Below are 14706 nucleotides of genomic sequence, written 5' to 3'. Positions count from 1 at the left end.
TAGTGAAATAAATTGTCAACTATGGATGCCTGGTTGGAGGTATGTATTTATGTATCCAACCTAGTCCATAACGAATTTGAATGGCTTTTTTAAGTCTAATTCTATCAATCTTTGTTAAGATAATTCTTACTTGTTTATTGGCAACTGATCTTCCTCCTGAAATATGTCACATTCTTGATCCTTCCTTTTACTAGTCTACTCGACTGGAACCATAAATGGGTTGTCTCCTCTCTGATAAGCCTGAAGAAAGGTTTAGCAATTATTATTATAGCAATCAATATAAGGCTTCTAAAAAGCCTTAAAAAACTAGTTAGAGTATTCTCTAGTGGCCCCTTATGCTGTGTAAATGTTGCTTATCTTTTAAATAAAAATTATGATTAATTAAATTTTGCTCTGTGAGTTATACTAAAGTCTACTATATTGCTCTTACATGTTACCCTTCCTTTATGTATTAACTACTACTCCGTCTCTATCTTTTAAAATTAAAAAAAAAAAAAAAAAAAAAAAAAACAACTCCCTCTTTTTCTCTATCTAAATAAAGTCTATTTAATTCTTATTTATAATATTTTGTAAACCAAAAACACCATGTGAATAAAATGACATTCATATTGCATTCAATATTTGTTCTAGTAAGAAAGGAATTCGAGAAATGTGTTTGAGATTGGCAGCTAGTGAGAAAAATGGTGAGATTGGAAAGAAAATTTGAAAAAGATGAGAGAAATATGAATAAAATATAAGTTTAACTTTTTCTACATTTCTCTTTTTCTTTATAAATAATTATCCAAATCAATAATCCAAAGAGAATAGGCTTTGCTATAAAGAAGGATCCTTATTAATGGTATTTTCTCAGTACAAAATGTGTCTTTTTTAGAGACAAAAATGCAGACTTGTCTTGCAAAAGTTACTAAAAGTGAATGCTAGATTTATAAAATAAATGGCTACATGAGTCTTGAAACAATGTAACTCGTTTTTTATTATAATAAGGGCCAATTTTACCTTTATCCTCGAACTATTGTTATTTTTTAAATTTTATTTTTAAACTATCATTTTTGTTTATTTAATCTCCAAGACTTTTGATTTTTGGAGATTGTGAGTCTAAATCAATAATAGTAAAAACATAGCCTAACGAATAAAATAGTTATTTTATAATTAAGACAATATAAATCATACAATCAGACACTCATCTTTTAATAGAGAGTTTTATTTTTCTTTTCTAGATAAATTCAATTGATACGCTCTTTTTAATCACATAGGTTTGTTTGTTTGGGTTTTTTTTCCAGTTATTGGGCCTCCTAACTTCTTTTCTCTGTCATCTTTTAGTCCCAATCTTACTTACAATTTTTTCTATCCAAGTTGAATTTTGTAAAAAATAAAAAATATACCCCATCTTAAATTATTTGAATAGGCAACAAAATAAAAACAACAGAAACTGTCAAAACAATTTTTCCCCCTTGCATAGGGCATTGTTTGGTGAAAGAATATAACTAATGGTGGACAAAAGTTGTGAAAGATAAATCTCAAATTATGTAGTTAAGGAAATGAGAAATCACAAATTCACAACACGCATTTCACATTAAAAAATAGACTTGGATTCACATCACTGCAGTATCCTTAAATAGCTTACGAGTCTAACATGAAAGCAAGAGTTTCAATTCAATCCTCCTCTTATCCACAGTTTAATATTTGAATGAAAGTCCAACCATGAAAGATAAAAAGTGAAATTTGAACAAAAGTGGAAAGGTGAGAAGTGTAAAAAAAAAAATTCTTTTACACTCTGTTGGAATTATAAATTTGGAAATAGAAGGAGAGAGAAATAAATAAATAAAATTAATTTATATTTCATTCACATTCTACCTGTATCATGGATTTGAGTAGAGAATAGTAAGAAAAAAAATATGACTGAAATGTTAATGAAATATAAACTAAATTTGTTCTCTATTTTTTTTTTCTTTCTAAATTTATGATCCAATTAATGTTTTTAAAAGGTCATCAAACGTTATATCCATGTTTATTTAAAGGTTTGGAGAGGGGGATTGAACTAATAATCTATTGGTCCATAAAATTTATGATTGTTAGAAGAACATACCATGAGATATTAACAATCTTATGGGACTAGGAATAACTTTCAAAGAGGGGTTTAGCAATTCCATGGGAGAAGTAAGATTGATAAAAGTAAAAAAAAAAATCATCTTTTATATAATTAATTTTTTTATTATTATTTTATAATTTCATTAATTTAATTTCAACCAACTGATATCACTATACCAATGCACAAACAAACGTAATTTATCTTACAGCTCTAACTTAATTTGCCAAACTTGAAGACTAAAAAGTGTAGTTTATCTAAAGTTTTTTTTATTGATTTTTTCTTTTAATTGAAATGTCTTTTAAGAAAATTAGGAACCATCTTCGGGGAATGGGCCAAACACGAGGCCATTATAACTTCTTTTTTTTCTTCCAAGGCATGGCCAAGATGCAAACAAGCCTTGAAAAAGAGTTGGGTGTGTATGAAGTAGAAGGTAGTCATCAACTTTTTGAATCTTTGTGTGCGGACCCCGTGCAATAAAACCTTATTATTATTATTATTGTAAGAATATTATCTTTAGATACAAAATCATTTCACTTTCACATGGTGTGATAATTTTTTTAATTAAAAGTCATCTAGGCTTACCTAATAATTAAACTACTAGCTCGTGTTTCGCTTGTTTCAAAACATCCGGTCAAATACATGGAGGTTTTTTTTTTTTAATATTCTAAAATAAAAAATTTAGAGAATTTACTAACTTTTCAAATTATTTGAAAACTTAACCTATTTTTGAAATCGGATTTTTAACATGCGATTTTAAGGTAAAATTGCATGTTAAAAATGCAATTTCAATTTCAAAATCGCATTTTCAAAATGCAATATATCTTAGTGAAGTCCATGTCATCATAAATTATATTTTCAACATGCGATTTCAAGGTGAAAGTACATGTTAAAAATGCAATTTCAATTTAAAATTACATTTTCAAAATGCAATTGCATTTTCAAAATGCGATTTTAAAAAGTAAGTTTTCTAAATAATTTGAAAATAGGGTCAATTCCCTAAATTATATATTTTTTTTAGAATCTTTTTATAAAAAAAAAAATCCAAATACATGCATGTAGTATAATTATTGGGGGTAATGACACAAAACTCTAAAAGTAAAGTTTTAATTTAAGCTCTACTAAGTTGTCAAGGAAAAAAAAAAAATTGATATACATATCACATCACAAACAGAATATATTGCATTAAAACTCTCTTTTTATTTTTAAATTATTGGACAAGTAGTCAAGTTCAAGCACAGTAGTCATTGTTTATTTTGATACTATAATAAATTGTTAATTTCAACTTAGAGTATCTCCAACAGTTCAATAAAATTTTCATCAAATTTGAGTAAAAAAAAAAAAAAAAACAATTTCCTCAATCTGATACAAATAGCTTCAACCGTTGCACTGTAATGTGCATCAAAATACTGGGGACGTCCGGCCGGTCGACCGATTAGGGTACTAAATAGTTGATGAAGGCGAAGTAACATCTCTATATATTGGGTCTCTCTTCTTTGGATTCTTCTGGCTATTCATTCTTGCAAGTTTTAGAGCAGTTGTGTTTGAAGCTTTTGTTGGAATTTTTTCTGGGAATTCAGTCGTGATCACTGCTAGTTCAATGAACTTTCAAGAAACAAATGGATTACATTAGTTTGCTTGACACTTCATTGGATCTCAATGCTAAGCCTCTCAGATTTGTCAACGATGCACCAGTATTTGAAACATGATCAATCCTCCTCAATTCATACCCAAAGTTTTTTTTTTTGGCTACCCCCTTGGTATATTTGCTTAATTTGGATTTCTTGTTTCGTTCTTGGTTTCAAAATAAAGAGGTGCAAAGCAATTTCATTGAGTTAGGAATGAAAACTTTAGTGAAACAAAAGGTGAGTCAGTTGTGAAGAAAATCAAAATTTTACAAACCAAAGTATTACACATATGCTTATTTTTGTATGCACATGATTTGTTTGATTTAAAGTCTGAGAGATCTGAATCACTAAAACTGAAACCAGTACTACTAACAACAACATCAACAATGGTAACAATGATGGAATTCATGGAACTAGCAGAGGAAATTCGAAGAGTAGCTCGAGTGACGAAGATTCGTGTAAGAAACTGAGGGAAGAACATGTCAAGGCCAAGATTTGAAGGATGTGTGTGAGAACTGAATCCTCTGATACAAGTTTTGTAAGTCCTACACTTTGAAAAATTTCACAATTAATAACAATTTTCTTGATTTGATTCGATTTAGGATGTTTCTCGAGGTGTTTTTCTTTGAAGTTGTTGCATATACAATATGTTTTAGCAAGTATTGAACAATGTTTTATGTATTGCAAATAGTGAAAGATGGATATCAATGGAGCAAATATGGACAAAAGGTGACCAGGGACAACCTTGTCCAAGAGCTTACTTCAAATGCTCTTTTGCACCTAACATTAGATGATCAAGATTTCAGAGAAGATACGTAGATGGGAAAACTTCATGGATGCACATAAAAAGATGAACAAGAAAAGGAAGATACTCATATACGATTTTTTTTATGCAATGGACGACCTTTGGGACGACCAGTGGGACAACCCGCCGGACGTCCGGCCAGTTGTCCGGTGGGGCTACCTCTAACGTAAACGCACAGTGTTTTGGTAAAATCTGTTCAGCTTCTCATTTTGGTGAAAGTTTTGGTTCATTCTCAATTTGATATCTTTTGGTGAAACCGTTGAAGACATAAAAGTGATATTTTTTTCATTAAATTCAAATCTGATGATGAATCTGATTCACCGTTAGAGATGGTCTTATTTTAACTACTATTGTGTGTATTTTTTTATAAAATAATACTATAGTTATTAAATTTGGATACTAAATTTTGAATACAATTGATATGTTACAAAATATAATATCTATAGATTAGGCTAAGTTAGATTTAAGTTGTTAGAGGTAACATCCTACCACTCCATAAATTTATTTGTTTTAATTTTTTTTTCCTGTGTGATTCGCTTTCTTTGCTGTTAGTTTTGGTTTTTGGTTTTGGTGAGATTTATGTGTTTGTTTACAGATTTGTATAGTGGAGAAGAATTATTGGTGATGGTAGTTGTAATCGAAGTATCTATGCTCGTTCTGTGTTAAAGCTTTTGATCGGATTTTGTTTTCTCCAATGAAGACCACAAAATTGAACTTAAAAAAATAGATATCAAATTTTTTTATTTTTTATTGTCATTTTATTTTATAGAAAATTTGAAAATTTATTGGAAATTCAAGATTTTTATGATAACATTAATTTTTTTGTATAACTAGGTAAATTTGAAATTTTTAAATATCATTGTGTTCTTTATTTTTATCTTCTTTTTATCTCATTGTACCATTACAGCTATTTGTTAGTTTGTTAATTATCAATTAATTGAAAATGAAACCTTAATAAAATTTTTCATATATATTATAGTTAATTTATTACCTCTACAGTTGTATATAATAGTATAATATATAGGGATAATCTCTAAATATAATTTTTTATTTTTTTATATGATTAAAATAGTCCATCTTAAATAGTATTTAAAGGAGTTACATGACTTCTTTTATCCCCAAAAACCCCAATCTATTTTTTTTACTTTTAAATTTTTAAATTGAAATATCAATTGTTTATGTCTACAAAACAAAACTGATAAATATATATCCAAAAGATACGTGTAATAGGTAGAATATTTACAAATAGAAAATGTTTGACACCTCAAAAAAACTTTCCATAATCCGACCTATAATGATATAATCATAAGAGCATCTTATCAAAATAGTCAAATTTTAACTAAAAAGTTACTTTTTTATTTTAGCTAATCACTTTTTTAAATACATCCTCCAATAAAATCTCTATTATTTTTCTATTCTATTTAAATATTTTTATTTTTATTTTTTTTTCTAACAATCATGTTTTTTCAAACTAACATTTTTCAATAATTCAACTTTTGATCAAATATTTTTAAACCGACACATTTTCATTGTTTTTTCATATCTTTCTAATATAAATAATATCACTTCATCTCTATTTTTTATCCACTTCAATATAATTTTTTTTTTCAATTTATTCTTTGTTTTTCAGTATACTTACAATTTTGTACAAGAAAAACTATTTTGTTCATACACATAATCATTTAAAATATCCCATTAGTTTAAGTAATAAAAAAGTTGGTTGGTTTATACACATATCAAATATGTGAACAAAATTAAATTTCAAAAAAATAGTTGTGTAATGCTAGTCTAATAGTTTATTATTTAAATATACTTGTTGAAGCTTGATGGCTAGCTACTTGTGGAGAAGATTTGAGCCTCAACAGATTTGGCTTGATGGAGTATTTGTTTAGTGAATTTTCTTGGTAGAATAGCTAAGAAAGGGATTTGATGTGTTTGATGTAGATGCTCATAGCCATTTTAGTCCGACCTGCAGGGGCTGCCCATACCTGTCTTGAATGGGGCGGATTTAACCTAACCCAACACTTATGTAGATGGGGGGCAGATTAAATTTTGGTCACCTGCAGCAGAGGCGAGTACAGCCTTCCCTGATCCAAACCCGACCCGATATAATTAATAATATATAAATAAATAATATACATGTGTATATATAATATAATTAGATATAAGAAAGAAATACTAAAAGTCTGTGGCTTTATTTAAATATAAATGAATAATAAGCCAAAATGTCATCCTTTTATTTTGTTATAGCAAATTATTTATTGTGTTAAGGATTTAAATGGTTCTCAATTGTTTTAACAATTTGAAATATGGTTAGGCATTCGCAGGGGCGGGGATGAAGTTGAAAAATTCCATCTATAACGGGGTTGGAGCGGGGTGGGGTTTGAAAGCGGGGCGAGGGCGAGGAATGACAAACCCGTCCTAAATCCGCCCTGCGGCCATCCATAGTCATAAGTGTCAATTTATATACAAATATGATAAGAGAATTAATCAAATAATGCATTTCAACTAGCCACATACTAAAACTTTCACTATTTCAATATGCTATTTTAATATAATTGCAATTAAAAGAATCTCCAACCCTTAACATTCTTTTTATCAAATTATAATTTGATAAAAAATTTAAAAGATAAAGTGTTGGAAATTATGTTTGTTTTAATCAAAATTGATGAAAAAAAAAAAGAAAAAAAAAGACGAGATAAGAATGAAAATTCTTTTAAAAATTGATAAAAATTTAATAAAGAAGTTAAAGTAATTCATACCAAATCAAATTTTTTATTCAAATTTTAAATCAAATTAGATTAAAAAAAATTAAAAGAAAATGATGAAAGGTTGAAAATATTCTGAAACCTTCTTATTCTTAAATATTAGAAATCCATGTGCGTATTATATTCATATTATATTTTTAGGTATAAAATTGAAACCAAAAGAAATGTAACTTAAAATTATTGGATTAATAATAGAAATACCATATGAATTATTGTTAAATATCATTTCACTTCATATTTAATAATAAAATTGTATATTTGTTTTAATTATAACTTTTAAATTTGTGTATTTCCATAACAAAAAGAGGTATGTCATAGTTCATTTAATCGTGTTTAACTCCTTTTTTAATACAAATTATCAAAATTGTACTAAATAGATATTTATATATATTTATATATTTTAATTTTTTAAACTAATAATTTAAAAAGTTATAAACAAAAAAGTTAACTTATAAATTTCGTATATACCACAAGACAAAATATTAAATTATTTCAAGGTAATTATAATGATTTTTTTAATTTATAAAGTCTCGTGCATAGCATAGTGTACCACTAGTATAAAATATAAGAAAAAGAAATTTAAATGAGATATACAAAATTTGCAACTAATTTGGTTATGGTAACATATTAGGGTTACTTACGTGTATGTAATAATAAGTAGACTTATTATCTAATAGGTCCTATGAAAAAAATTTGTTATGAAAAAAGGTCACTAATTGTACGTTTTAAAGACAATTTATAAAATCATGACAAAAAAAGTCACTAATTACCAATTTTTAACGACATATATAAAAAATTGTCACAAAAAAATTATTTTTAATGATAATTTTACCAAGACTTATTTTCAATAGAACTTGATAGGAATTAAATCCAACTATTAGGACCTATTTAGGAATGGCAACGGGGCGGGCTGGGGCCGGGGATCACCCTCCCCGTCCCCGATCCCCGAAGCTACAGAATTCCTCGTTCCCGCCCCCGATCCACGACGGGGAACCCATCATCCCCCCCCGTCCCCGCCCCCGCCCCCTAACGGGGATCGGGTTTCCCTGACCCCGAAAAATCCCCATAGCTCTCTCTCTCTGTGTTTAGCTTTCTCCCTCAATCATAAATCATCAACAATAACATATTTTCATCAACGGCAACAACATCAATTTCATAAACAATAACAACATCAAGATAGATAGATAGGCAGATCGAGATAGATCAATAGATCAAAAAAAAAAATGGAGTCAGATCGAGATAGATAGACATACACACATCTGCTCAGATCGAGTATACATGCACAAATCTGCTCAGATCTGCCGTGTATGAAGGTTCGGCAGTGGTGCGAAGGAGGAGGGAGTGACGGAGGATGATGATGAGGCGACGGAGGACTGCGTACTACCGCGAAGGAGGAGACGAGACGACGCCATCACCGACTGTAGAGAGAAGAAAGAGTGAGAGAGAGCCGTCGCCACTGCGGAGTGAGAGAGAGTAGAGGAGGGAGAGAGAGAGAGAGAGAGAGAGAGAGTGAGAGTCTCTCACTAAGAGACAGATGAGGAAGGAATATATGAGAGGGTTATATTATTATTATTATTATTATTATTATTATTATTGTTATATATTATATACATATAATATATGAATAGATAGAGGGCCATTATAGTAATTTTCTGTCGGGGAGAAACGGGGCAGGGGCCAGGCCTGTGAAAGCTATCCCCGTCCCTGGCCCGAAACTGATCGGGGATTCATTTTCAAATACCATCCCCAGCTCGTGGGGAGTATTTTTCGGGGAAAAACCGCTCTTATCGGGGACGGGAGGTCGGGTCCCCGTCAGGCCGGGTCCAAATTGCCATCCCTAGACCTATTGGTAGTTTACCCAATATATTATTAGGTTTTAAAGCTTTTTATACTTTGGTATTGTCACCTCATCAAAATTAGAATCCAAAATTAACTCTCCAAAGATTTTAATAATTTTAAAACTCAGGGGTGTTTTGGCAAACAGGTAAAAAGTCAGTTCTTTCACTTTTTAACTTTTTTAGGTCATATCACTTTTATACTTTTTTACCAAAAAAAATCACAAAAAAAATTTAAAATTAATTTTTTACCAACTTTTCAAAATACGAGTTAGTACTAGTCTTAAAATTGTCAGAAAGATATTTGGCACAAAATGGGCATGAGCATCCCAAACCAATCGTTGATTTTTTTAAAAAAAAAAATTCAAAAACTTTACAATTTTAAGGTTACTTGAGTAGACAGGTCACAAAAATTAAAAAAATAAATAAATTTTTTACAAAAAAAGTCTACTAAAAAAATTTAAAATAATTTCCTTTTTCAGATTTTTTTTTTGTTTTTAATAAAAAAAATTTAAAAAAAGTACCCTTCAGATCTTTGTAGTGGATTTTTTTTTTTTCAACACAAATTTGAAAAAAGAAATTACTGAACATAAAAAAAAAAAATTCAAAAAAAAGTATAACTTTTTTGGCTAAATCCCAAACCACCCCTAATTCTTTTATTTCAAGACAACAATTGTTCTTATCAATCACAATTACAAAAGTATCATTGTCTCATAACTCTCTATGAATTTTACATATAAAATTTTGCTTGGAAATTTTGGTGCAAATAACTGCAACTATTTATATATATATATATATATATATTTTTTTTTTTGATCAGCAAAGAAAAATTTCATTAAAAGCATGAAATTAAAGGTACAGGAAGATGACATGCATCGAGAGAGATTCGGAAGTACAAAATACCCCTACTATTGTTACTCGCATCCATACAACCAACCCCTTGGCCTCACGAATTTTTTTTTTTTTGAACAAAAAAGTTAAGAAGAACTTAACCAGAAAAAAATACAATAAAAATACAACAATCCCCACAAATCAACCCACAAAACTCAAAGACAAAGCCAAAACCCAAGACCAAAAAAAAAAAAAAAACTAAACTTAGCCGCCCACCTGCAAATTTTGAAATCTAAATCATACACCTATGCAGCTTCAACTCCCAACGTCCACAGTTACGACCAAGGATCCTCTAGAGTGATTTTTTCCTAAAGTTTCCTAGAGTGCTACATTGTGTGGTTGAGATTTACTGGCAAGTCACATCAATTTTTCTGATGTGACTTGCCAGTAAATCTCAACCACACAATGTAGCACTCTAGGAAACTTTAGAAAAATTTCATTCTAGAGGATTCTTGGTGCACAGCTACGCCCCACGCCTGACAACGTCCACAGCTTCAACTAAATCATACCCCTATGCACGCAAGCTGTTACTGCTACTGCTAAACCTTACCCCAACCTACTGCACGCACCTCTGCACCTACCGAGGAAGATCGCTGGCCGGAAAAACTCCATAGCCACCATCTCCATGGCTGGAAAAACTCCATTGCCTGTCATCACCAAGCTGCTAAACTCCCAAAGCCTCCCAATGCCCAGCAGAAACCCACATGCGGCTAGACTCTCAACACCCAGCCAAGACCCACTCCGGACAACATTCTGCTACACCAAACCGAGAAAACACCATGACCACCCATCTGAACACATCTGAACACAGCTTGGTCACCATGCCAAGACCCACTTCCAGGGACGGAAACTTGTTTTCAGATTCAAAACTCCGAACAACACCTAAACAGCTTACTCCTCTTATCAACAAACCACACATACTAATCAACCCGATTAATTTAATCACCCATGCTGCTGCCCACCAAACCCAAGACACACGCCACCGAAACCACAACATCGAAACACCGCCGAGACAATATATATATATATTTAAAAAATCTATATTGCAATATTTGATGAAATTTTTGTTTGTAACTTATAAAACAATATATATATAATTAAAAAAGAATTAACCAAAAAGGGCATCAAATAGACAAGGAGAAATTGTGGTTTTGTTCTACGAACAATGTCAGGTGATAATTCAATTTAATATTTATTGGTTAAAAAGTAAGTGTTAATACTTTCAATAATACTTCGTTGTTCGAAAATGGTGGCTCGAAATTGACTCAAATATACAAAATGACGTCATTTTGTATTTTTTTTCTTTTCTTTTTCTTGCTTTCAAATACAGACAGACAGAGGAAAGAGAAGAGAAGAGGCGAGAGAGAGAGAGAGAAGAGAGAAGAGAGAAGAGAGAAGGGGCGATGGCGGTGATGGCAGAGGAGGAGGAGAAAGAAGATCGACAGTGATACCGGTGGGTATCGTCGATCCCCTCCTCTGTTTCTCTACTTTATTTTTTTTTCCCTTTCTAGTAGATCTGGATATGGATCTTGTTGTTGATATAATGATGTGTTGATGAAGATGTTGTTGATGACGATGATAATGTTGATGAAGATGTTGTTGTTGATGATGATGACGTGCTGATGAAGATGTTGATTCTCTCTGTGTGTTGATGTCTCTCTTTCTCTATGTTGATGTTTGTTGAAGATGATGATGTGTTGATTCTCTCTCTTTCTTGTCTCTTCTTCTTCTTTTTCTTCTTCTGCTTCTTCTTTTTTCACCTTCATCTTTTTCGTCTTCAGTAAAACGAGAAAGAAAAGCAACAAAAAAAAAAAAAAAAACCAAAACGACATCATTTTGGGCTCGGGCCATTCGAGCCACTATTTTTTTGAGCTATCAACCGGAGTTGTAATAATTTTTGTTCGATTTTTAAGAATAACTTGACAAGTGTCAAGTAATAAATGGTACTCCCTCCGTCCCAAAATAAGGCACTTCGTGTTGACGAGCCTGGCTTGGGCTCTCGAGGCCTTGCACACCATGGTCATGATCTTCGCGGACCGTTAACCGGAGTGGAGGTGCTTGATCCCCGATTCTTGTTCGACCGGTTCTGGAACTGTTTGCGGGTTAGAACTGGGTTCGTGGGAGTGGATCGGCGGTCCGGCGAGCTCTAAGGTAGTGGAGTGGGGGTTGGTTTGTGGACACAAGTATAAGGTTGGGTTGGTCCAGTCTCTCTTCTTCGGCGGCTGCATGATCGGTGAGTTGTCCGATTCTCTCTCTCTCTCTCTCTCTCTCTCTCTCTCTCTCTCTCTCTCTCTCTCTCCTGTTAATTTTAATTTTTTTATTTTATGGTAATGCTTTTTAATTCAACAAAATTTAATCACAAAATTTAAAACAAATCTCGATATATTTTTTTTCCCTCGAGAACTTATTAAATGTGTGGATTACATTGCATAGTTTTTGTCTAATTTTAAATTAAATTGTGTTTAATTTTTTGATTCAATTTTGTATAGAATAACTATATTTATGAATTTTGCCTTTTTTGTGTTTTTTTTATTTATTTTTTATTTGTTTCTCATTTGTCTTTTTGGTTTGAATGTAGAGGGTTGGTTTTATGAACATCATACAATTTTTTATGGAAAATGGTATAGGCTCTAAATTTTCTACCAAGATATGTGATTATTTATTTGATAGAAAATTTGGCGTTTCTAACATTACTTAATTTTTATTACTATTTCAATGGTTTTGGTTTAAAGGGAATTGTGTGTGTCAATTTCCGACCACACTGCCAATCAAGCACTCAGCTAGAGAACACTGACAGAATAGATTAAGCCCGAACGACCTGTCACAAGAAGAAGAGATTCCGGCAGTGGTTCGTCCACCCGAGGGCACTCTGACGATCAATTCAGTTATCTCTCAAAGATAACAAAAGTGCTTAACTCACACCTTAGACCCATGAGAGTGCTTCTCAATGGATTTAGGATTACTGCTAATCTTGGACTCCCAGTAGGATTGGGATAAACTCTCTAAGAGTCTTATCTTTACCCAAACTGAAATCCTCTCTCATTCTAGGACTCTTGTCCCTTATCCGCTTATTCCGAATTCCGGTATCTTCGCAGATAACCTCGGCCTAGCCGAGATGATCTCGGCATCATGACTAGGACACGTGGCATCTCGGCTGGCACTTCGGTGACACCTCAGCCACGTGTTGTCATTAAAAAATTATGTCCCCACAAATGCCCCCTAGGTTCTATTACCTCGGCATCCTGAGATAATGGAACCTATATCATTCCTTCCTTTAATCATGACCCCGGTTTAATTTCAACTTGTAAATTTTTTAAAATTTCAACAAGTGTTAAACATGACCTCGATTTAACTTCAACTTGTAAATTTTTAAAATTTCAACAAGTGTTAAATATGACCTCGGTTTAACTTCAACTTGTAAATTTTTAAAATTTCAACAAGTGTTAAACATGACCTCGGTTTAACTTTAACTTATAAATTTTTAAAATTTCAACAAGTGTTAAACCAATCTTAGCTTATAAATTCCAACTCCCAAGCATCATTCTCCAGCCCTCTGCCCCCGCGTGTCTTCCTCAGCCCTTGCATACTTCTCAATTCTGACCATGAGTTCCTCCATGCTCTTTTCTCCTTTCTTTCCCATAGACGGCGCCAAATTGTGTGTGTCAATTTCCGACCACACCGCCAATCAAAGCACTCAGCTGGAGAACATTGGCAGAATAGATTAAGCCCGAACGACCTGTCATAAGAAGAAGAGATTCCGGCGGTGGTTCGTCTACCTGGGGGCACTCCGACGATCAAGTCAGTTATCTCTCAAAGATAGCAAAAGTGCTTAACTCACTATTTAGAATATTAAAAGTGTACCTTAAACCCATGGGGGTACCTCTCTTTTATAGCTAACACTTACCTAATCCCAATAAAAGCCTAACTTCAATGGACTTAGGATTACTGCTAATTTGGACTTCCAGTAGGATTGGGATAAACTCTCTAAGAGTCTTATCTTTACCCAAACTGAAGTCCTCTCTCATTCTAGGACTCTTATCCCTTATCCGTTTATTCCGGATTTCGATATCTTCGCAGATAACCTCGGCCTAACCGAGATGATCTCCGTGTCATGACCAAGACGCATGACACCTCGGCTGGCACTTCGGTGACACCTCGATCACGTGTTGTCATTCAAAAATTATGTCCCCACAGGAATCTTGAAGTTCATGTCTGTAGATATACTATTTTATTTCTTTTTTAGTTTTGAGTGATTAATATTGCCTCATTCTCAGGGTGCTAGGATTAGGGGATAAGGATAATTAATATGGTCGGTATTATATTTTTTTTAATATGGTGGAATTGTGTGTATTATGTTATGAGATAATTTTTGATAAGTTCATTTCTGCGAAAGAGATGGCATTTGTTCCACTATTGCTAGATACCACGGTCGACACTTAGATATCACGGTTGACACTAGAAAATTTATTTAAAAAGTCTACAGTGATGGCGATTGGTGGTGATTGTGATATGAACAGATAGATAGATTAAGTAAATAGATAGGTGACATGTGGATAAATAGATAAATAGATAGATAGGTAGATAGATGACGTGGATGGATAGACGAGTAGAGATAATATGATTTTTTTAAAGGGAAATGCACTGATAAATCCTAAATTTGTATCTTGTGACCCATTTGGTCCTATTAACTTTC

At 32.2% G+C, this 14706-nt stretch overlaps 2 pseudogenes; both read left to right on the top strand.

Annotated features, from left to right (window-relative positions):
- Positions 1 to 3530: 3530 nt before the first annotated feature.
- Positions 3531 to 4845, top strand: LOC114278658 (putative WRKY transcription factor 40; annotated as a pseudogene).
- A 6333-nt stretch (positions 4846 to 11178) lies between these two features.
- LOC114278659 (organic cation/carnitine transporter 4-like) overlaps positions 11179 to 14706 on the top strand; it is a 60008-nt pseudogene continuing 56480 nt past the window's right edge.

Source organism: Camellia sinensis, chromosome 7 (assembly GCF_055761805.1).
Source record: "Camellia sinensis isolate YWXY chromosome 7, ASM5576180v1, whole genome shotgun sequence".
NCBI classification, from domain to species: Eukaryota; Viridiplantae; Streptophyta; class Magnoliopsida; order Ericales; family Theaceae; genus Camellia; species Camellia sinensis.
The sequence above is the reverse complement of the archived record's forward strand: the minus strand, read 5'-3'. Positions and strand labels throughout refer to the sequence as shown.